The sequence below is a fragment of the Arachis hypogaea genome, chromosome 15 (assembly GCF_003086295.3).
Source record: "Arachis hypogaea cultivar Tifrunner chromosome 15, arahy.Tifrunner.gnm2.J5K5, whole genome shotgun sequence".
Taxonomy (NCBI): domain Eukaryota; kingdom Viridiplantae; phylum Streptophyta; class Magnoliopsida; order Fabales; family Fabaceae; genus Arachis; species Arachis hypogaea.
In genome coordinates this window covers 107439249-107458909 of record NC_092050.1, presented here as the reverse complement: position 1 = coordinate 107458909, position 19661 = coordinate 107439249, and the positions used below count along the sequence as shown (strand labels likewise).

The 19661-nt window shown below is 38.8% G+C and overlaps 1 non-coding gene across 1 annotated transcript; it reads left to right on the top strand.

The window, feature by feature from the left end:
• Positions 1-14901: 14901 nt before the first annotated feature.
• Positions 14902-15005, top strand: LOC112753218 (small nucleolar RNA R71). Its single transcript, XR_003177611.1, has one exon. It is a non-coding gene; the product is annotated as a small nucleolar RNA R71 (small nucleolar RNA).
• The last annotated feature ends 4656 nt before the right edge of the window (positions 15006-19661 follow it).

Sequence of the window (19661 nt, the reverse complement as noted above, 5' to 3'; positions counted from 1 at the left end):
TTGACACCAAACTTAAAATTTGACACTAGACTCAAACAAGAAACACAAAATTTTTTTGGTTTTTATGATTTTATTAATTTTTTTTCGAAATTATTTTGGAAAAAGAAAATAAAGAAATTCAAAATTTTTAATAAGTATTCCAGGATTCATGCAATGTTAGTCTAAAGCTTCGGTCCAAAAGAATTAGTCATGGCAAAATCGCCAGCCAAGCTTTAGCATAACAAATACAAACATGTCCTTTCTACAATGGAAAGTGGAAACCTCAGTCCAAAAGATTAGACATGGCTTAACAGCTAGCCAGGCTTTGATGACTGCGCATCATGTACCCTTTTTCTTATCTAAAAGAACCATAAAAGAGCATAATCTCATTTATCAATGCAATTTCATAAACCAAATGATATATATTATGGTACATTGCTTTGAAATAGGTTGTGCTGAATTTCAGCTGATAAGAGCAACAAAAGGGGAAGGAAAACAATAAATAAGGATGGGCGTGTGAAGCTAGGCGTGCCACTTGAAGCTCTGGGCGTGGCACGCCAAGCATTTGAACCAACTTTCAACAATGGGCGTGCCACTTGAAGCTATGGGCGTGGCACGCCAGGCCAACATTCCAGCAAAGAAGGTTGAAGAATTTTACATGGGCGTGCCACTTGGAGCTCTGGGCATGGCACGCCAAGTTTGTGAAGGCAAGATGTCAAAGAGGGCATGCCACTTGGTGTTTTGGGTGTGGCACGCTAGGCTTAAGTTCCAGAGGAGGGATTTTGAGCCCCACTATGGGCGTGGCACGCCAAGCATTGGGCGTGACACGCCGGGGCATATGCTAGTCTGACCTCCTCTCATTCAAATGAAGATATCTTGAGCTACACAACTCCAAATGAGACGATTTTGGTTCCATTATAAAGTAGACATCCAGAGCTTTCCAACCATATATAACATTTTATAATTAACACTAGAATGGAGGAAGATATTGACCCCAAAAATACATGGAGAAAAACATGTCACTGCAGAGTTACCAGCCTGACCTCTTCATCTACAAAGGAACATAACTTGCGTTGTAGAGGTCCAAATGATGTTACCTTGGTGGCGTTGGAAATCTGACATCAAGAGCTTTCCAATGATATATAACACTCTAGGGTGGACGTTAAAACTGGAGGTGAAAAAGGCCATTATATTAGCGTTACAAAACCTGGGCGTGCCACTTGATATCGAAGGCGTGGCACGCCATCTCTGTTTTCATAATCGGCGTGCCACTTGGAATTATGGGCATGGCACACCAGTTCAAATGGCCAGAGAGGAGATTTTGGTGCATCATTAAGGTGTGGCATGCCAGGTTTGGGCGTGGCACGCCAGCTTCACAACATATGGGGCGTGGCACACCAGAAGTGGGCGTGGCACGCCGGGCTACCTGACACACTGACCTATCCACCTTCAAATGGGCATAACTTGAGTTACAGAGGTCCAAATGAGTTGATTCCAAAGGCGTTGGAAAGCTAACATCCAGGAATTTTCAACAATATATAATACTTCATAGTGGATATTCATTTTGAGGCCCAACCAACTCCATACTTTCAACGTTGCAAAGTGGGTCATACTCCAAAGGGCAAAATCAACTGGGAGTGGCACTTGAAACCACATGCCAACTTCTTCCTGCAACCTCCAACCTTCAATCAAGCCCACTCTAACTCTCATTCAAGCCACACTTATCAATCAATCAAGGCCACAAGAAGAATCTAGAATTGTTTATTTTCATTTCATTGTAATTTGCTTTTAATTTCATTTAAGTTTGTAATTTAGGAGAGCCTATTTAAAGGCCTTAGTTTCATAGAATTAGGCATGGCTGGATTGGGGGAAGTCTTCGGACCCTTTCTATTCACCATCAATTTCTTCTCTTTTCTTTCTTACTTTGTAAATAATTTAGTTATGAATTACTAACTCTTTCCATTGGGAAAGAGAGCTCTATTGTTTTTCAATGGATTTATTGTTTTTATTCTTCTTCTTCTCTTCATTTCTCTTTAATTTACTAGAAAGAATTTCGTTCTTCATTCTAGCATTCAATTATCTTGGAAAAGAGATTAAATGTAATTTGGTTTTATGGGAACCTTGGAAGAGGAAACATAAAACCATTCTTGAAATTATTTCTCACACTTGAGTAGAATCTGGGTTTTGGTGTTTGGATATGTGACATATAATCCTCCTTCTACATGGACCTATAATGGTGTGTGGTATAATCAGGGACCAAGCATATTCGGAGGCTATTGATCAAGATTTGAGAGATTGAGTCACCAAGGGATTGGGGCTTAATCAATCATGATTGCCAAGAGGTCAATGAGTTGCATGATTGAAGATGAGATGAAATCAATTAATCCAGAGAATACAATATCTCTTGATCCCAATGCTTATTTTATCTTTCTTTCTTTTATTTACTTTATGGTTATTTACATTTTCTGGACTTTACATTTCTAGCACTTTACTTTCTTGTACTTTACTTTCCTTGCCATATACTTTCTTGCACTTTATTGCTTTCCTTTACTTTCATGTCATTTACATTTCCTGTTTGAATATCACTCAAATCTGAATAGTCTAACTAGCATAATCAATCAACTATTGTTTGCCTTAATCTGTTAATCTCTGTGGGATTCGACCCCACTCCTAGTGGGTTATTACTTGACGATATTTGGTGCGCTTGCCAAAAGAATGGATTTACCATTCATTATATGTGGGTAGTGAATTCCGGTCATCAGGCTTCAACATATCTCATGAAGCTCTAGAATTCATTCTTAAATTTTTTTTTAGAATTTTTCGAAAACTAATTTTTTTTGTTTTTTTTTTCGAAAATAAAAATAAAAAGCTTAAACATGAAATAAATTTACCCAATCTAAGCAACAAGATAAACCGTCAGTTGTCCAAACTCAAACAATCTCCGGTAACGGCGCCAAAAACTTGGTGCACGGAATTGTGATCACACTTTTCACAACTCCGGTACAACTAACCAGCAAGTGCACTAGGTCGTCCAAGTAATAAAACCTTACGCGAGTAAGGGTCGATCCCACGGAGATTGCCGGCTTGAAGCAAGCTATGGTCATCCTGTAAATCTTAGTCAGGCGGATTCAATTGGTTATGAGTTTTGATAATTGAAAGATAATTAAAACGTAAATTAAAATAAAGATACTTATGTAATTCATTGGTGGGAATTTCTGATAAGCGTTTGGAGATGCTTTGTTACTTTTGAACCTCTGCTTTCCATTGTCTTCATCCAATCATGCGTGCTCCCTTCCATGGCAAGCTGTATGTTGGTGGATCACCGTTGTCAATGGCTACCATCCATCCTCTCAATGAAAATGGTCCAGGTACAGTTTTTGTACGGCTAATCAACTATCAGATCTCTCGTCTCGGATGAAAAATACCAGGCACAGCTAATTATCTGTCGGTTCTCACTTGTGTCAGAATAGGATCTCTCTATCCTTTTGCACACTGTCACTGTGCCCAATATTCGTGAGTTTGAAGCTCGTCACAGTCATCCCATCCCAGATCCTACTCGGAATACCACAGACAAGGTTTAGACTTTTCGGATCTCAGGAATGCTGCCAATTGGTTCTAGCCTCTATCACGAAGGTTCTAATCTCACGAATTCAAATGCTTTGTTGTCAGGAGAGGCAAGTCAAATCCGTGGATCAGAGACCCAAGAGACTATAGTCCGTCTGTCATCCAATGACTATGTGGAATATCATGTAGACCGCTTGTGGTTGTCAGGCACGCGAATCTTGGCTAAGTGAGTAACGAAGATAGTGGGTGATTGTCACGAGTCACCCTTTCATTCTGACTTAACTGAATTAAGTATGAGAGTATATCTTGGAGAATAAGTAAGCGTGAATTGAAAGAGAAACAATAGTACTTGCATTAATTCATGAAGAACAGCAGAGCTCCGCACCTTAATCTATGAGGTGTAGAAACCCCACCGTTGGAAAATACATAAGAGAAATAGGTCTAGGCATGGCCGAATGGCCAGCCTCCCAAATGTGAAAAACTGCATGAGATTCTCTGATTACAATAGTAAAAAGTGCTATTTATACTAAACTAGTTACTAAGGATTACAGAAAATAAGTAACTAAGTGCAGATAGTGTAGAAATCCACTTCCGGAGCCCACTTGGTGTGTGCCTGGGCTGAGCATTGAGCTTTACACGTGCATAGACCTTTTCTAGAGTTAAACACCAGCTTTGATGCCAGTTTGGGCATTTAACTCCAGTTCTGGTGCCAGTTCTGGCATTTTATGCTAGAAAGGGTCTCTGGCTGGCGTTTGAAAGCCCGTTTGGGCCATCAAATCTCGGAAAAAGTATGGACTATTATATATTGATGGAAAGCCCAAGATGTATAATTTCCAATGCAATTGAGATCACGCCAATTGGATTTTGTAGCTCCATAAAATGCACTTTGAATGTAGGAGGGTCAGAATCCAACAGCATCTGCAGTCCTTTCTCAGCCTCTGAATCAGACTTTTGCTCAGATCCCTTAATTTTAGCCAGAAAATACCTGAAATTACAGAAAAATACACAAACTCATAATAAAGTCCAGAAATGTGATTTTTTCATAAAAACTAATAAAAATATAATAAAAAGTAACTAAAACATACTAAAAACTACTTAAAAGCAATGCCAAAAAGCGTATAAATTATCCGCTCATCAGTTTTTCAGAAATAAGAAACATATAACCACTTTTAATTTTGCTTTTCTATATTTTCCACTTGCTAACCACCACCAGGCTAAACTCAAATTTTGTTGCTTACTGTTGCATTGATTAAAATGGATAGGTATGAAGAAAACTGAGGAAAGGACAACACCATACCACCCTCAAACTAATGGACAGACTGAATTAGCAAACAGGGAGCTAAAGAGAATCCTGGATAAGACAGTTGGGATTACAAGGAAAGACTGGGCCAGAAAGTTGGATGATGCTCTATGGGCATATAGAACTGCATTCAAAACCCCAATTGGAAAGTCACCCTTTTAGCTGATCTATGGGAAATCATGTCACCTTCCTGTGGAACTAGAACATAAGGCTTATTGGGCCACTAAACTCCTCAATCTTGATTCTCAAGCAGCAGGAGAGAAAAGGCTACTTCAACTTAATGAACTAGATGAATTCAGATTGGAAGCTTATGAAAATGCAAAGATATACAAGGAGAGAGCTAAAAAGTGGCATGACAAGAAAATCTTGAAAAGAGAGTTTAAACCAGGACAACAAGTGCTCTTATATAATTCCAAGCTCAAATTTTTTCCTGGCAAACTCAAGTCTAAATGGACTGGCCCCTATCTGATAACCAAGGTTTTCCCACATGGAAGCCTTGAACTTCTGAATGAAGCAACAAAGGACATAATCACAGCAAATGGTCAAAGAGCTAAGCAATATCTGGGAGGATCTTGGAACAAAGAAGGAGGATGTCAAGCTAATGACGAACAGGCGCTTGGATTTTGCATTCAAGTTCGATTTCCATTTTTTATCTTGGATTTTGCAAGCTCTCATTGTAAGTATTTCCTTGTTATTACTCTTTATAGTTACATTGTCATTACTCTTTCTTCTAATTCAAGTTATAGTTCAATTTTTGCTTTTCTCTTACAATTTCAATTTCTTGTTGATGAATTTGATGTTGGATGTTGATTATATGCTCTCTTGTGTTATCCTTGTTGATTGAGATCAATTGTTGCTTTTAGTTTCAAGTTTTTACTCATTTTTCTCATGTTTAAGCTTTTTGCCCACCAAGTGTTTGACAAAATGTCAAACATGGTTTTAGGCTAAATTTTTTATTCTTGGCTTGGATAAAGTGAGCAATTGGGTTCCTAGAGTTGGAATGTCCAACATTTAGTTTCAATTTTTGGGTTGTTAATTGTTCTTGTTCCCACTAATGCTAATTTGTTGCTAAGGTAATTAGCAAGCAAGTTAGGATTTGTGGGTTAAGGACACTTATGCTCATTTAACTTACTTTCCGATGTGATGGTTGATCAAGTGAGACTAATCTATTATAATTTTCATAGTTGTGGTTCCAACAATGAAAGGACCCTTAGCTCACTCCAAGCCAAGACTCTTTTTGATGCTTTCAATCTTTTATACCTTTATATGTTGATTTCTTTTATACTTTACTTGTTTATATTACATAGTCGGTTCTTTAATTTCTTAATTAGTTCAATCATTAAAATTTTTCATGTTCTTTTATTGCTTTATATGTTCATTTCTTCATTCACAAATCGTTGATCACTACAACCGAAATTGCACACTCGTTGCTCTAAAGTGCTCCTAGGGAGACGACTCGGGAGTCTAATACTCTCGGTTTTAATTTGGTTTTGCTTGTGACATATCTTGTGAATTTCCAATTTGATCCGAGGGGCCAATTCGTCAGGTTGGGACTATACTTGCAACGTTAAATCCGTTTTTCTTGGATAACTGAGTTCCTAACCCACATGCGAATTGATCCTAGCCTCTCCATCAAATTTTGGCGCCATTGCCGGGGAGTTCACTTTAAGTGCAATGAGTGCTACTATTTTGGTGGTTGTAAATATGTGAATATTGTGAATACTTGATTTTGGTTTGCTACTTGGCTCTAATTGTAAATACCATATTCCTCTTTAGTTAACTTTAGTAGTCTTTGATTGTTAAGTTGGTTCTTGTTTACTTGTTGGTGCACGAAATTGTGATCATCAATGGCACCAACAACTTGGTACGCACAATTGTAATCTCAACTCTTTGTCACAACTCCACACAACTAACCAGCAAGTGCACTGGGTCGTCCAAGTAATAAACCTTACGTGAGTAAGGGTAGATCCCATGGAGATTGTCGGCTTGAAGCAAGCTATGGTCATCTTGTAAATCTCAGTCAGGCGGATTCAAATGGTTATAGAGAATTGATAATTAAAAGATGAATAAAACATAAAATAAGATAGAGGTTCTTATGTAATTTATTGGTGAGAATTTCAGATAAGCGCATGAAGATGCTTTGTTCCTCCTGAACTTCTGCTTTCCTATTGTCTTCATCCAATCATTCATACTCCTTTCCATGGCAAGCTGTATGTTGGGTTTCACCGTTGTCAATGGCTACCTCCCGTCTTCTCAGTGAAAATAGTCCAAATGCGCTGTCATCGCACGGCTAATCATCTGTCGGTTCTCGATCATGTTGGAATAGGATCCACTGATCCTTTTGTGTTTGTCACTACGCCCAACACTCGCGAGTTTGAAGCTCGTCACAGTCATCCCTTCCCAGATCCTACTCGGAATACCACAGACAAGGTTTAGACTTTCCGGATCTCAGGAATGGCTGCCAATAATTCTAGCCTATACCACGAAGGTTCCAATTTTAGATTAGAAACACAAGAGATACACATTCAAGCTTGTTTGCATGTAGAACGGAAGTGGTTGTCAGGCACGCATTCATAGGTGAGAATGATGATGAGTGTCACATAATCATCACATTCATCATGTTCTTAAGTGCGAATGAATATCTTGGAGAAGAAATAAGCTTGAGTTGAATAGAAAAACAATAGTACTTTGCATTAATTCATGAGGAACAGCAGAGCTCCACACCTTAATCTATGGGGTGTAGAAACTCCACCGTTGAAAATACATAAGAACAAAAGGTATAGGCATGGCCGAATGGCCAGCCTCCTTAAGAGGGTTCAATCATCAAAACATGATTAAAAAGATGATTAAAAGATGAAAATACAATAGCAAAAGGTCCTATTGATAGAGAACTAGTAACCTAGGTTTTACAGAAATGAGTAAATGATGCAGAAATCCACTTCCAGGCCCACTTGGTGTGTGCTTGGGCTGAACGTTGAAGCTTTCACATGTAGAGATGTTTCTTGGAGTTAAACGCCAGCTTGGGTGCCAGTTTGGGCGTTTAACTCCAGCTTTTATGCCAGTTATGGCGTTTTGACGCCAGAATTTTTATGCTGACTTGGAACGCCAGTTTGGGCCATCAAATCTCGGGCAAAGTATGAACTATTATATATTTATGGAAAGCCCAGAATGTATACTTTCCAACGTAATTAAGAGCGCGCCAATTGGGTCTGTGTAGATCCAGAAAATCCACTTCGAGTGCAGGGAGGTCAGAATCCAACAGCATCTGAAGTCCTTTCTCAGCCTCTGAATCAGATTTTTGCTCAAGTCCCTCAATTTTAACCAAAAAATACCTGAAATCACAGAAAAACACACAAACTCATAGTAAAGTCCAGAAATGTGTTTTTTATTTAAAAACTAATAAAAATATAATAAAAACTAACTAAAACATACTAAAAACTACCTAAAAACAATGCCAAAAAGCGTATAAATTATCCGCTCATCACAACACCAAACTTAAATTGTTGCTTGTCCCCAAGCAACTGAAAATCAAATAGGATAAAAAGAAGAGAATATACAATTAACTCCAAAAACATCTATGAAGATCAGTCTTGATTAGATGAGCGGGCTTATTAGCTTTTTGCTTCTGAACAGTTTTAGCATCTCACTTTATCCTTTGAAGTTCAGAATGATTGGCATCTATAGGAACTCAGAATTCAGATAGTGTTATTGATTCTCCTAGTTCAGTATGTTGATTCTTGAACACAGTTACTTTATGAGTCTTGGTCGTGACCCTAAGCATTTTGTTTTCCAGTATTACCACCGGATACATAAATGCCACAGACACATAACTGGGTGAACCTTTTCAGATTGTGACTCAGCTTTGCTATATTCCCCAATTAGAGGTGTCCAGAGCTCTTAAGTACACTCTTATTGTTTTGGACCACGACTTTAACCGCTCAGTCTCAAGCTTTTCACTTGACACCTTCACGCCACAAGCACATGGTTAGGGACAGCTTGGTTTAGCCGCTTAGGCCAGGATTTTATTCCTGTGGGCCCTCCTATCCACTGATGCTCAAAGCCTTGGATCCTTTTTATTTTACCCTTGCCTTTTGGTTTAAAGGGCTATTGGCTTTTTCTGCTTACTTTTTCTTTCTCTTTTTTCTCTCTTTTTTTTTATTTTTCGCATATATTTTTTTTCTGCAAGCTTTTCACTGCTTTTTCTTGCTTCAAGAATCAACTTTTATGATTTTTCAGATTATCAATAACATTTCTCCTTTTCTCATCATTCTTTCAAGAGCCAACAATTTTAACATTCATGAACAACAAATTCAAAAATATGCACTGTTCAAGCATTCATTCAGAAAAACAAAAAGTATTGCCACCACATCAAAGTAATTAATCTGTTTTAAAATTCGAAATTCATGTACTTCTTTTTCTTTTTGCAATTAAAAACACTTTTTATATAAGAAAGGTGATGGATTCATAGGACTTTCATAGCTTTAAGGCACAGACACTTAGACACTAGTGATCATGTAATAAGACACAAACATAAATAAAATATAAAGCATAATTTTCAAAAAAAAAACAGAAAAATAAGAACAAGAATATTAAAGAACGGGTCCACCTTAGTGATGTCGGCTTGTTCTTCCTCTTGAAGATCTTATGGAGTGCTTGAGCTCCTCAATGTCTCTTCCTTGCCTTTGTTGCTCCTCCCTCATGACTCTTTGGTCTTTTCTTATTTCATGGAGGAGGATAGAATTCTCTTCGTGTTCCACCCTTAGTTGTCCCATATTGGAACTTAAGTCTCCTAGGGAGGTGTTGAGTTGCTCCCAATAGTTTTCTGGAGGAAAATGCATCCCTTGAGGCATCTCAGGAATCTCATGATGAGGAATTTCCTCATGCTCTTGGTGAGGTTCATGAGTGGGCTCTCTTGTTTGCTCCATCCTTTTCTTAGTGATGGGCTTGTCTTCATCAATGAGGATGTTTTCCTCTATGTCAACTCCAGCTGAATTGTAGAGGTGACAAATGAGATGAGGGAAGGCTAACCTTGCCAAAGTAGACGACTTGTCTGCCACCTTGTAGAGTTCTAGGGAGATAACCTCATGAACTTCTACTTCCTCTCCAATCATGATGCTATCGATCATGATAGCCCGGTCTATAGTAACTTCAGACCGGTTGCTAGTGGGTATGATTGAGCGTTGGATGAACTCTAACCATCCCCTAGCCACGGGCTTGAGGTCATGCCTTCTTAGTTGAACCGGCTTCCCTCTTGAATCTTTCTTCCATTGAGCGCCCTCTTCACAAATGTCTATGAGGACTTGGTCCAACCTTTGATCAAAGTTGACCCTTCTAGTGTAGGGGCGTGCATCTCCTTGCATCATGGGCAAGTTGAATGCCAACCTTACATTTTCCGGACTGAAATCTAAGCATTTCCCCCGGACCATTGTAAGCCAATTCTTTGGATCCGGGTTTACACTTTGATCATGGTTCTTGGTGATCCATGCATTGGCATAGAACTCTTGAACCATTAAGATCCCGACTTATTGAATGGGGTTGGTGAGAATTTCCCAACCTCTTCTTCGAATCTCATGTCGGATCTCCGGATATTCACCCTTTTTGAGCTTGAAAGGGACCTCGGGGATCACCTTCTTCTTGGCCACAACTTCATAGAAGTGGTCTTGACACACCCTTGAGATGAATCTCTCCATCTCCCATGACTCGGAGGTGGAAGCTTTTGCCTTCCCTTTCCTCTTTCTAGAGGTTTCTCCGGCCTTTGGTGCCATAAATGGTTATGGAAAAACAAAAAGCAACGCTTTTGCCATAATTGCTCGTCCTTGATATGCCGGATTTACAACGGTTCAGAATTCCACAAAATAATGCCGTTGTTAGTATAGTCCAAACCAATAGTTAATCCTCAAATCAAATTAAATTTTTAGGTTGTCACAAAGAACAATCCCCAATTAAGAAATAACTGGAGTATTTGGACTCCGGGTCGTCTCCCTAGGAAACAATGAAGTGCATGCGTATTGGCTATGATGGGGTAAAAGGGGGGTTTTGTTTATGAGATGGCAAGAAAGTAAACTGAGTGAGTAAGTAAAGAAAGCAAAATAAAGAACTCTTGGCTAAGACTTGGGTACTTGAGATCACCATCCTAGTCAACAAACCAATTATTGACAATTATGAGAGGCCAACCCATTAAGTCTACTTCTCGAAGCCTTAAGTACGTAACATTTACTCCTAGAATTGAATTATGTCAAATAGGCTTGATCACATCCACCCTTAAATCCTAACCTACCTACTAATTGACTTAGTAGTGGGTTAGCGTCAATGGGCTTCAAATTGATCACCCAGGGTTCTCAAATCACCAAATCCATTATGTCCAAAAACTCAAGATCACTCAAGTCCCTTGGCTTAGGCCAAGAGTTGACAAAACTACTCAAAAACTAAAGAGATCATTTCATCAAACACGTAGAATGCAATAAAAATCAGCATCATAAATTGCAAGAATACTAAAATCCATCACTATTAATTGCAAGAAAAGTGAGATCACAACTCAATTCATTAATTAAGAAAACATCAACATCAAAATTGCATTAAATGTAAACAAATCCAACATGAGTCATCATCACAAAAGAGAGCAAAATGGGAAATTAACCTAAAAACTAAGAGAATCAAGATATAGAAATGAGAAATTATCAAAGAAACAAGATGAGATCAAGTAATTAAACATGAAATTAAGATAATCTAACCTAATCCTAACCTAATTCTAGAGAGAAGAGGGAGCTTCTCTCTCTAGAAAACTAACTAAAGGCTCATGTTGGCTAAACTAATTGCTCTCCCTTTGCTTGGACTTCAATTCTGTATGAAATACACTCAGAAACAAGTTGGATTTGGGCCTGGACTGCTCAGAAATTGTCCCCAGCGTTTTGCCTTCAAGTGGGCCACGTGAGAGTATCGGCGCGTGCGCGTCGACCGGCAAATTCTCAACCCGCGCGGACGCGGCGTGTACGCATGCGCGTCTATTGGCGAAACCACTTTTGCGCGTACGCGCCTGGTGCGCGTGCGCGTCCTTTGGTGCATTCCCAATCTTTGTCTCTTCATGCATTCTCTCTTTTTGTATGCTTTTCTCCTCATTTCTTCCATCCAATACTTGCCTTATGAATCCTGAAATCACTCATCAAACACATCAAGGCATCGAATGGAATTAAAGTGAATTAAAATCACCAATTTGGAGCCTAAAAAGCATGTTTTTACACTTAAGCAAAATTCAAGGGAGAATTACAAAATCATGCTATTTCATTGAATAAATGTGAGAAAAGGTGACAAAATTCCCCAAAATAAGCACAAGATAAATCATGAAATCGGGGTTTATCAAATCTCCCCACACTTAAACTAAGCATGTCCTTATGCTAAAATCAAGAAGAAGCAAAAGGGTATTAACATTTATTCAATGCAATTACTAAATGCAATCTATCTACATGATGCAATGGTTTAGTCAAAATAAATCAATCTTCAAGAATATGCATACAAGCACAAGGGCCAAGGTATTAGCAATCAAGAAAACCACAATTGGATTGAATCATTGAATGAGTTCACAAACTTGCAAGAAAAGTTGATCATGGGTGGAAACATGTAATCGAGCGATCGAACCCTCATCGGATGTGTATCCGCTCTAGGCATTCAAGTGTATGGGGTTGATTCACTCAATTCTCCCCTACTCATGCTTTCCAAGATTTGTTTTTCATCTAACAATCAACAATTACTTTATGCATGCATACAAATATCATGAGGTCTTTTCCATAGGTTGTAATGGGGCTAGGGTCAAGGTAGGATGCATATGGTTAAGTGAGCTAGAAATTCGAATCTTTGATTAACTTAAACTTTCCACCTAACCTATGACAACCTATACAATTCTAAACAAACCTAACTACCCATTCTTCACTTTTCTCACACACTCATGTATTCTCTTTTTGATCACCACACATATGCATTGACTTTTATTGAACTTCACTTTGGGGCATTTTGTCCCCTTTCTATTGCTTTTCTTTTTCTTCCTTTTTCTATCTCCCCTTTTTTTTTAAACTAAAATATGTACAAGAACATCAATGCATATGGTTTACACATGATTAATACATGAGCATGTACTCAATTCCCAAGATTTTTCATCAAACATACTTTTATCTCTACCCCATGTTCCCAACTTCCCAAAATCAATTGATGAACACTCTCACTAGTCTAAGCTAATCAAAGATCGAAATTAAGGACATTTATTATTTTTCACTTAGGCTTGTAATGTGCTACAATTAAGAACAAATGGGTTAAACATAGGCTCAAAATTGGCTAGCAATGGAAGATAAAAGGTAGGCTTATTTGGGTAAGTGAGCTATTTGAACAATAGCCTCAATCATATAAATGTATGTATACACATGATAATGGACATAAAGAATAAAAAAAATCAAGGATTACAATCATAGGAGGAGAATAATGCACACAAGAATGGAAGTAAGTGGTTATGTATGATGTAACCACACAATTAGGCTCAATTCTCACATGCTTGTGTTCTTAGCTCAAAACATGATTGGAATGGACTTTTGGTTGTTTAGGGTTTTATTGCAATGAAGAGAGTGAGGGGGAAATGTTTGTAATGGAGTAAGGAGTTTCTTGTACCGAAATGAAGAGTTGTGAAGAGTGGGTGATGACCATGAAGGTGGGTACGGAACAAGGGTCATATATAGGGACGTTGTGAGAGAGTGGAGGGTATGGATTGATGGAGTGGTTACTTGATGGACGGTTGGGGTTATGCATGGACAAAAGACAAGGATCATCACTTTATGAATGAGATTGCTCGGTCTTTTAGGGGTCCCATTTTTCCAATGTTGCATGGCAACATTTTCCAATGTATTCCCTTTTTAGAACAAGTGTGTACCCCCTCCTTTTGTGGTGTCCGATCCTTCTTTGTTTAGTTGTCCAATCCATCCCTTTTAATGCTTCTTTTCTTTTCCTATAAAGATAAAATAAGAAAAGTAAGACATAATATCAAAAAGACAATTTAGCCTTTACGGCTATGATTAATAAAGAAAAGAAAAGATTAGATTGTTTATTCATGAACTCCAACTAACTAACTAACTGTGTATCCTTATATGCATTTTGGTGGCACCAAACTTAATTTGAAGCACTGTGATGAAAAGTTCTGTTCAAAGCTCCAAGACTAGCATGCTCTCTGTTGCATTCATGCTTTATTGGTACGCTTTGAACACCAAACTTGTTCTTCACTATATATACTGCAATATAAGAATGTCGCCAAGTTTGAGTTGGAATTTATGAATATTGACTTATTTATTAGTAAAAGCTAATAAAACATGGGTTGCCTCCCATGAAGCGCTTCTTTAGCGTCACTAGCTTGACGTTTCTCCTTCATCAGGGAGGTTGATAATGCTTCAAGTCCTCCCCTCTTACCTTGGACTTATATCCATTGGTTGTATCAATGATCTCCACATGTTCCAAGGAGAGGACTCTGTTAATAGTGAAGACCTTAGGTAACTGAGATGGTACAGTCGGGAGATTAGGGGGGATATCTGGGAAGTAAGCTGAGATCACTTTATCTCCTGGAGAGAAATCTTTCGTAGGGATCTTCTTGTTCCTCCACTCTCTTGGTACCTTCTTCTTTGTCTCTTTTGATGCTTCCCTGCTCTTGGCGACTTCTTCTTCTAAGTGAATTTTGTTGTTGTCTTCACATGCCTCTGGTGGTTTAGGTTCCTCCAGCTTCTCCTTGAGCTGTGACGATTGCTGTTTGCCTTGTTCATCATTCAATGGGGTTTTCGGATGCGTTGGTGGTGCCTCAGTGCTTGTTTCGGGCCAACAGAGCATCTACATTGTTTAGCTCCATTACTCCTCTTGTGTTCCCTCTTTCGGAAGCATAGAAGTAGTCGTTCTCTGCTACTATTTCAATGACATCTATAGCCTCCTCAATGGTTTTCTTCTTGTTCAAAGATCCTCCGGATGAATGGTCTACGGCCTTCTTTGACTCATAAGAGAGCCCTTCATAGAAAATGTGCAGCTGCACCCATTCGTTGAACATGTCAGGTGGACACCTCCTTGTTAGGTCTTTAAACCTCTCCCATGCTTCATATAGAGTCTCACCATCTTGTTGCCTGAAGGTTTGGACCTCAGCTCTCAGCCTATTGATTCTTTGAGGATGGTAAAATCTTGCTAAGAATTTGTTCACCACGTCTTCCCAAGTTGTCAAGCTTTCCCTTGGGAAAGATTCCAGCCACTTGGCTGCCTTATCCCTGATTGAGAATGGAAATAAAAGCAGTCTATAGGTGTCAGGATGAACACCATTAGACTTCACTATGTCACATATTCTCAGAAAGGTGGTTAAATGTTGATTTGGGTCCTCTTGGACACTTCCTCCAAACGAACAGTTGTTCTGCACAAGGGTGATAAGCTGTGGCTTCAGTTCAAAATTGTTGGCATGGATGGTTGGCTTTTGAATGCTACTTCCACAATTTCCTGGGTTTGGATTGATATAAGAGCCTAAAACTCTTCTATCCTCCCCAGTATGATTTGCTCGACCTCTTCTGCCATGGTTGTGAGCCTCTTCTTCATGATGGTTTTCCATGTTTTCTTCCATGTTTGGTTCAAAGTATTCCTCAAAGTGTTCCTCCTCTTCTTCAGCACCAACTACACGTTTGTCTCTTGCCTCCCTCCTTAGTCTAAGGAAGGTTCTCTCAGGTTCAGAATCAAAGGAAGTTGAAGCCCCGCTTCTTCTCCCTGTCATAAAACCAACAAGTACAAGCAAAGAGAATAGGTGCAAAAAGTATATCTGTCAGAATTTCTGTTAGTGTGAGTGATGCAATATATCAAATAGTTAGTGGGTTAGTGAGATAAAACATAAATAACAGAAAAAAAGTAGGGGGAAGGGAAGAAATTAACTAAAACAGGAAGTAAATAACTCAAACAGAAATTTAAATCAAACAAAAATAAAATGCTCAATCTAGTTATCCTCCAATCTAATCATTGTTGATGCACAATCAATCCCACACTTGATGCACGAAAAACTTGTCTCATAACAAATTTCCTTCGGCAAGTGTACCGAATTTGTCGTCAAGTGAAAACTCACAATAGAGTGAGGTCGAATCCCACAAGGATTGATTGATCAAGCAACTTTAATTAGAGGAATGTTCTAGTTGAGCGAATCAGAAATTGAGTTGTGAATTGCAGAAAGTTAAATGCGGGAAAGTAAATGACAGAAAGTAAATTGCATAATTTTAAATGGGAATGGGGGAATTGCTTATAAATGTAAATGACAGAAATTAAAGAGAATGGGTAAGATCAGAAATGGGGAGTTCATTGGGCTTAGGAGATGTTGCATTCTCCAGATCAATCTCATTTACATCTCTTCCTCAATCAATGCACTCATTGATCTCCTTGGCAATCTTAAGTGATTGAATTACAATTTCTTGTAATTCAATCTCTCAAATCTTGATCAATAGCCAATTCCTTGGTCAATTGCTCATGAGAAGAGATGAAGTATGGTCACTGATTATACCACATGCATTTCCCAAATCAAGCATTGAGAGGATTATAGTCACATATCCATCCAAACCCAATTTGGTCCAGCATGAGAAAGCATTTCTAGCTTGATCTCTTCATTCCTCTTCCAAGGTTCAGAAGAGATCCAAGGGTGAATAGTTTCTTTTCCAAGATAACTACCCAATTGGATGAAGATCGAAAGCTTTCAAGTAAAATCAAGAGAAAAGATAGAAGAAGAATAATGAAAACTAGTATTGATCCATCAAATTACAACAGAGCTCCCTAACCCAATGAAAGGGGTTTAGTTGTTCATAGCTCTGGAAAATGAAAACAAAGATGGAGAATACATGATGAAAACTAGAAGAGCAAAGAAAGTAAAATATAGGAAGTAGTTCTATGCTATTTTCCAACTCCCAGCAACTCCCCAAAATAATTCAAAGCTACTCCTATATATACTACTCTTCTCATCTTCTAGTTGGCTCTTCAAGTCTTGGGCCTTTGGATCTTGAGTTTGAAGCAGTTCTCTTCTTCATTTGGGCTTGGCTGTACTTGCAGAGAGAAAGTGTGAAGTGGGCAGAGATTTTAGCTCAGGACGTTAGGGTTGTTAACGTTTAGTGAAAATATGAGTTCGAGAACGTTAGTGACAATCAACTTTCTCACTAACGTTCCTAAGTAAAAGCCACGTTAACCTCAATGTTAGTGGCACAAACGTCTCCACCAACGTTGCCTCTAGGTCCTTCGCACACGTTATTGGGACTTAACTTTCCCAATAACGTTGAAAAGCCCCCATTGCTCCTACGTTAGAGCCCACATTAACTTAGTTAACGTGGCTCTTTAACGTGGGCTTGCCATCCTTCGAGAACGTTAGTGACATTCAACATTGTCACTAACATTCCAATGTGCCCCCATGTCTCACGTTAGAATCCACGTTAACTAGGTTAAGGTGGCTTATAACGTGGCCATGCTTAGCCATCCCCAATGTTAGTGACAATGTTGAGTGTCACTAACGTTGGCTCATCATTCCTCATCCACGTTAGCTTCCACGTTAACTAAGTTAACGTGGGAGTTAACGTGACTCATAGTGGCTTGTGTGGCTCCTTCCAACGTTAGTGACAATGTTGAGTGTCACTAACGTTGGCCATCACCTTCTTCTCTCACGTTAGCCTCCACGTTAACTAAGTTAACGTGGACGGTAACGTGGCTCCTTGGGGTTGTGTGGTTGCTTCCAACGTTAGTGGTAATGTTGGGTGTCGCTAACGTTGTCGACCACTCTTGCCTCTTCACGTTAGCTTCCACGTTAACCAAGTTAACGTGGGAGTTAACGTGGCATTGTGCACTTAGGCCAACGTTAGTGACAATGTTGAATGTTACTAACGTTTGCTTCTTTTCCCCGTTTTAACGTTAGAGGCTACGTTAACTAAGTTAACGTGGACTCTAACGTGGCCACTTGTGAGCATTTGCCAACGTTAGTGATAATGTTAAGTGTCACTAACGTTGGCTCAAATTCCCTTCTTCACATTAGAGTTCACGTTAACTTAGTTAACGTGACTCTTAACGTGGGTAATGATGGCTTCGAGAGCGTCATTGGTAGTCACTTTTCTCATTAACTATGCAAGTTACCTCCCATTCCTTGCTTCCTTTGGTCTTGAAATCAGGCAATAGAGTGCATCAAAGTTCTAGTCCAAGTCATGGGTAATGCAGAATACAATTTGTCACTAAACTCATGCAAAATCCTCATGAAATCATGTAAAATGCACAATGTATGCTTGAATCAAGGTGTAAGTGAATATCTACCCAAAACTAGCTTATTTCCTAAGAAAATGCATGATACTATCCTAAAAATAGTAAAGAAAAGGTCAGTGAAACTGGCCAAAATGCCTTGGCATCACAACACCAAACTTAAAGCTTGCTTGTCCCTAAGCAAGTACTGGAACAAGAGAATGATGAATGGGATACCAAGAGAAATGAGTCATTCTGGTGGAAGTCATGTCCCTAGTTTTATGGTGGTTTCATGCATAGCAACTTAGGTTCATTCCTAGCTTTCAGACCTTTATCATATCCTAGAATACTCACTATGATTGCATCCCATGAAACTTTTATTTATTGATCCTTTTGTTGTTATTTCAGGGCTTATTTGTGTCCTTAGGCTAAGTGTTCTGTAAGGGGACAACTCTTTAAGATAAGCTTTCAGCCAACACTCCCGAACCAGTTGGATCAAGGTGCTAGGTGTTGAGACACCCCTAAGGACTTACTCCCTCAAGTCTCTCCCCCATACATACACACCACAGGCATATAGTTTATTCATTTTCTTTTCTTGAGGCCTTGGTGTCCAGCACCTCGTTGGGTTACTAAATGTTCTGTGGTGAGGGTTACTCTTGATAGTGGACTTTCATCTAATAATCCCGAGTTAGTTAACCCAAGTTACCAAGTGATAAGGCACCCCTAAGAGCTTATTCATCCAAGTAGATCCCTCATACAAGAACACCACAGACACATGCCTCAAGATTTAAAACCGTTGGTGCCTAGCCTTATTGCTTAGTCTTTTTCTTTTATTCCTCAACTTTGATTGTTCTTTTCCTTTTTCTTATTAGGATCTTCTTATTTATCTAGTCTCATGGGTTGTGTCTCAAGTATAGTATTCATGACAGATAGTTGTCTTCCCACCTTATGGTTGAACCAACTCAGCTAACTTATGATCACACCAAAAACTCATGAATGCACTTCCATATTATGAACTCCACTCTGGTCTTTTTAAAAACACACTCATTCTCTTTTTCATTTGATTTAAAGGGACAAACATACAATTAAGTAAGGAGATGGTGTAGTAACATAAAGACTAGCACACAGAGACTTTCTTCAATACCAAAAACTTAAAAGACAGAATTGAAAAAGGTTCCAACTATGAGTTTCTATTAATCAAATGTGCATTCGGACTTCCAATTTTCAACAATTCTTATTATAATGGAATTAAGTGACAATACAACCTTCGGGTGATGATTTCTAGTTGCTCTCTTTCTTTGTCATCATCCTAGTCCTTGCAACTTCACTTCCTTGGGTGAAGATGCACTATTTCCTCATAAGATTCCTGTAAAGTTATTGGAAGTTGCTTGTTCCCAAAGCACTTGAGACATAATTAGCTTGTATGTGTGCTTGTGGCTGTTGAACTTACTTTGGTGTGCGAATACCAAACTTATTTCCTTGCCCAGTACAAAACATTGCATATATGCAGAGAACCTCATATCTTGTTGTTAATATGACAATTATTACTAAAGTCTAACTACATCTAAGTAGTTTTCCTTGA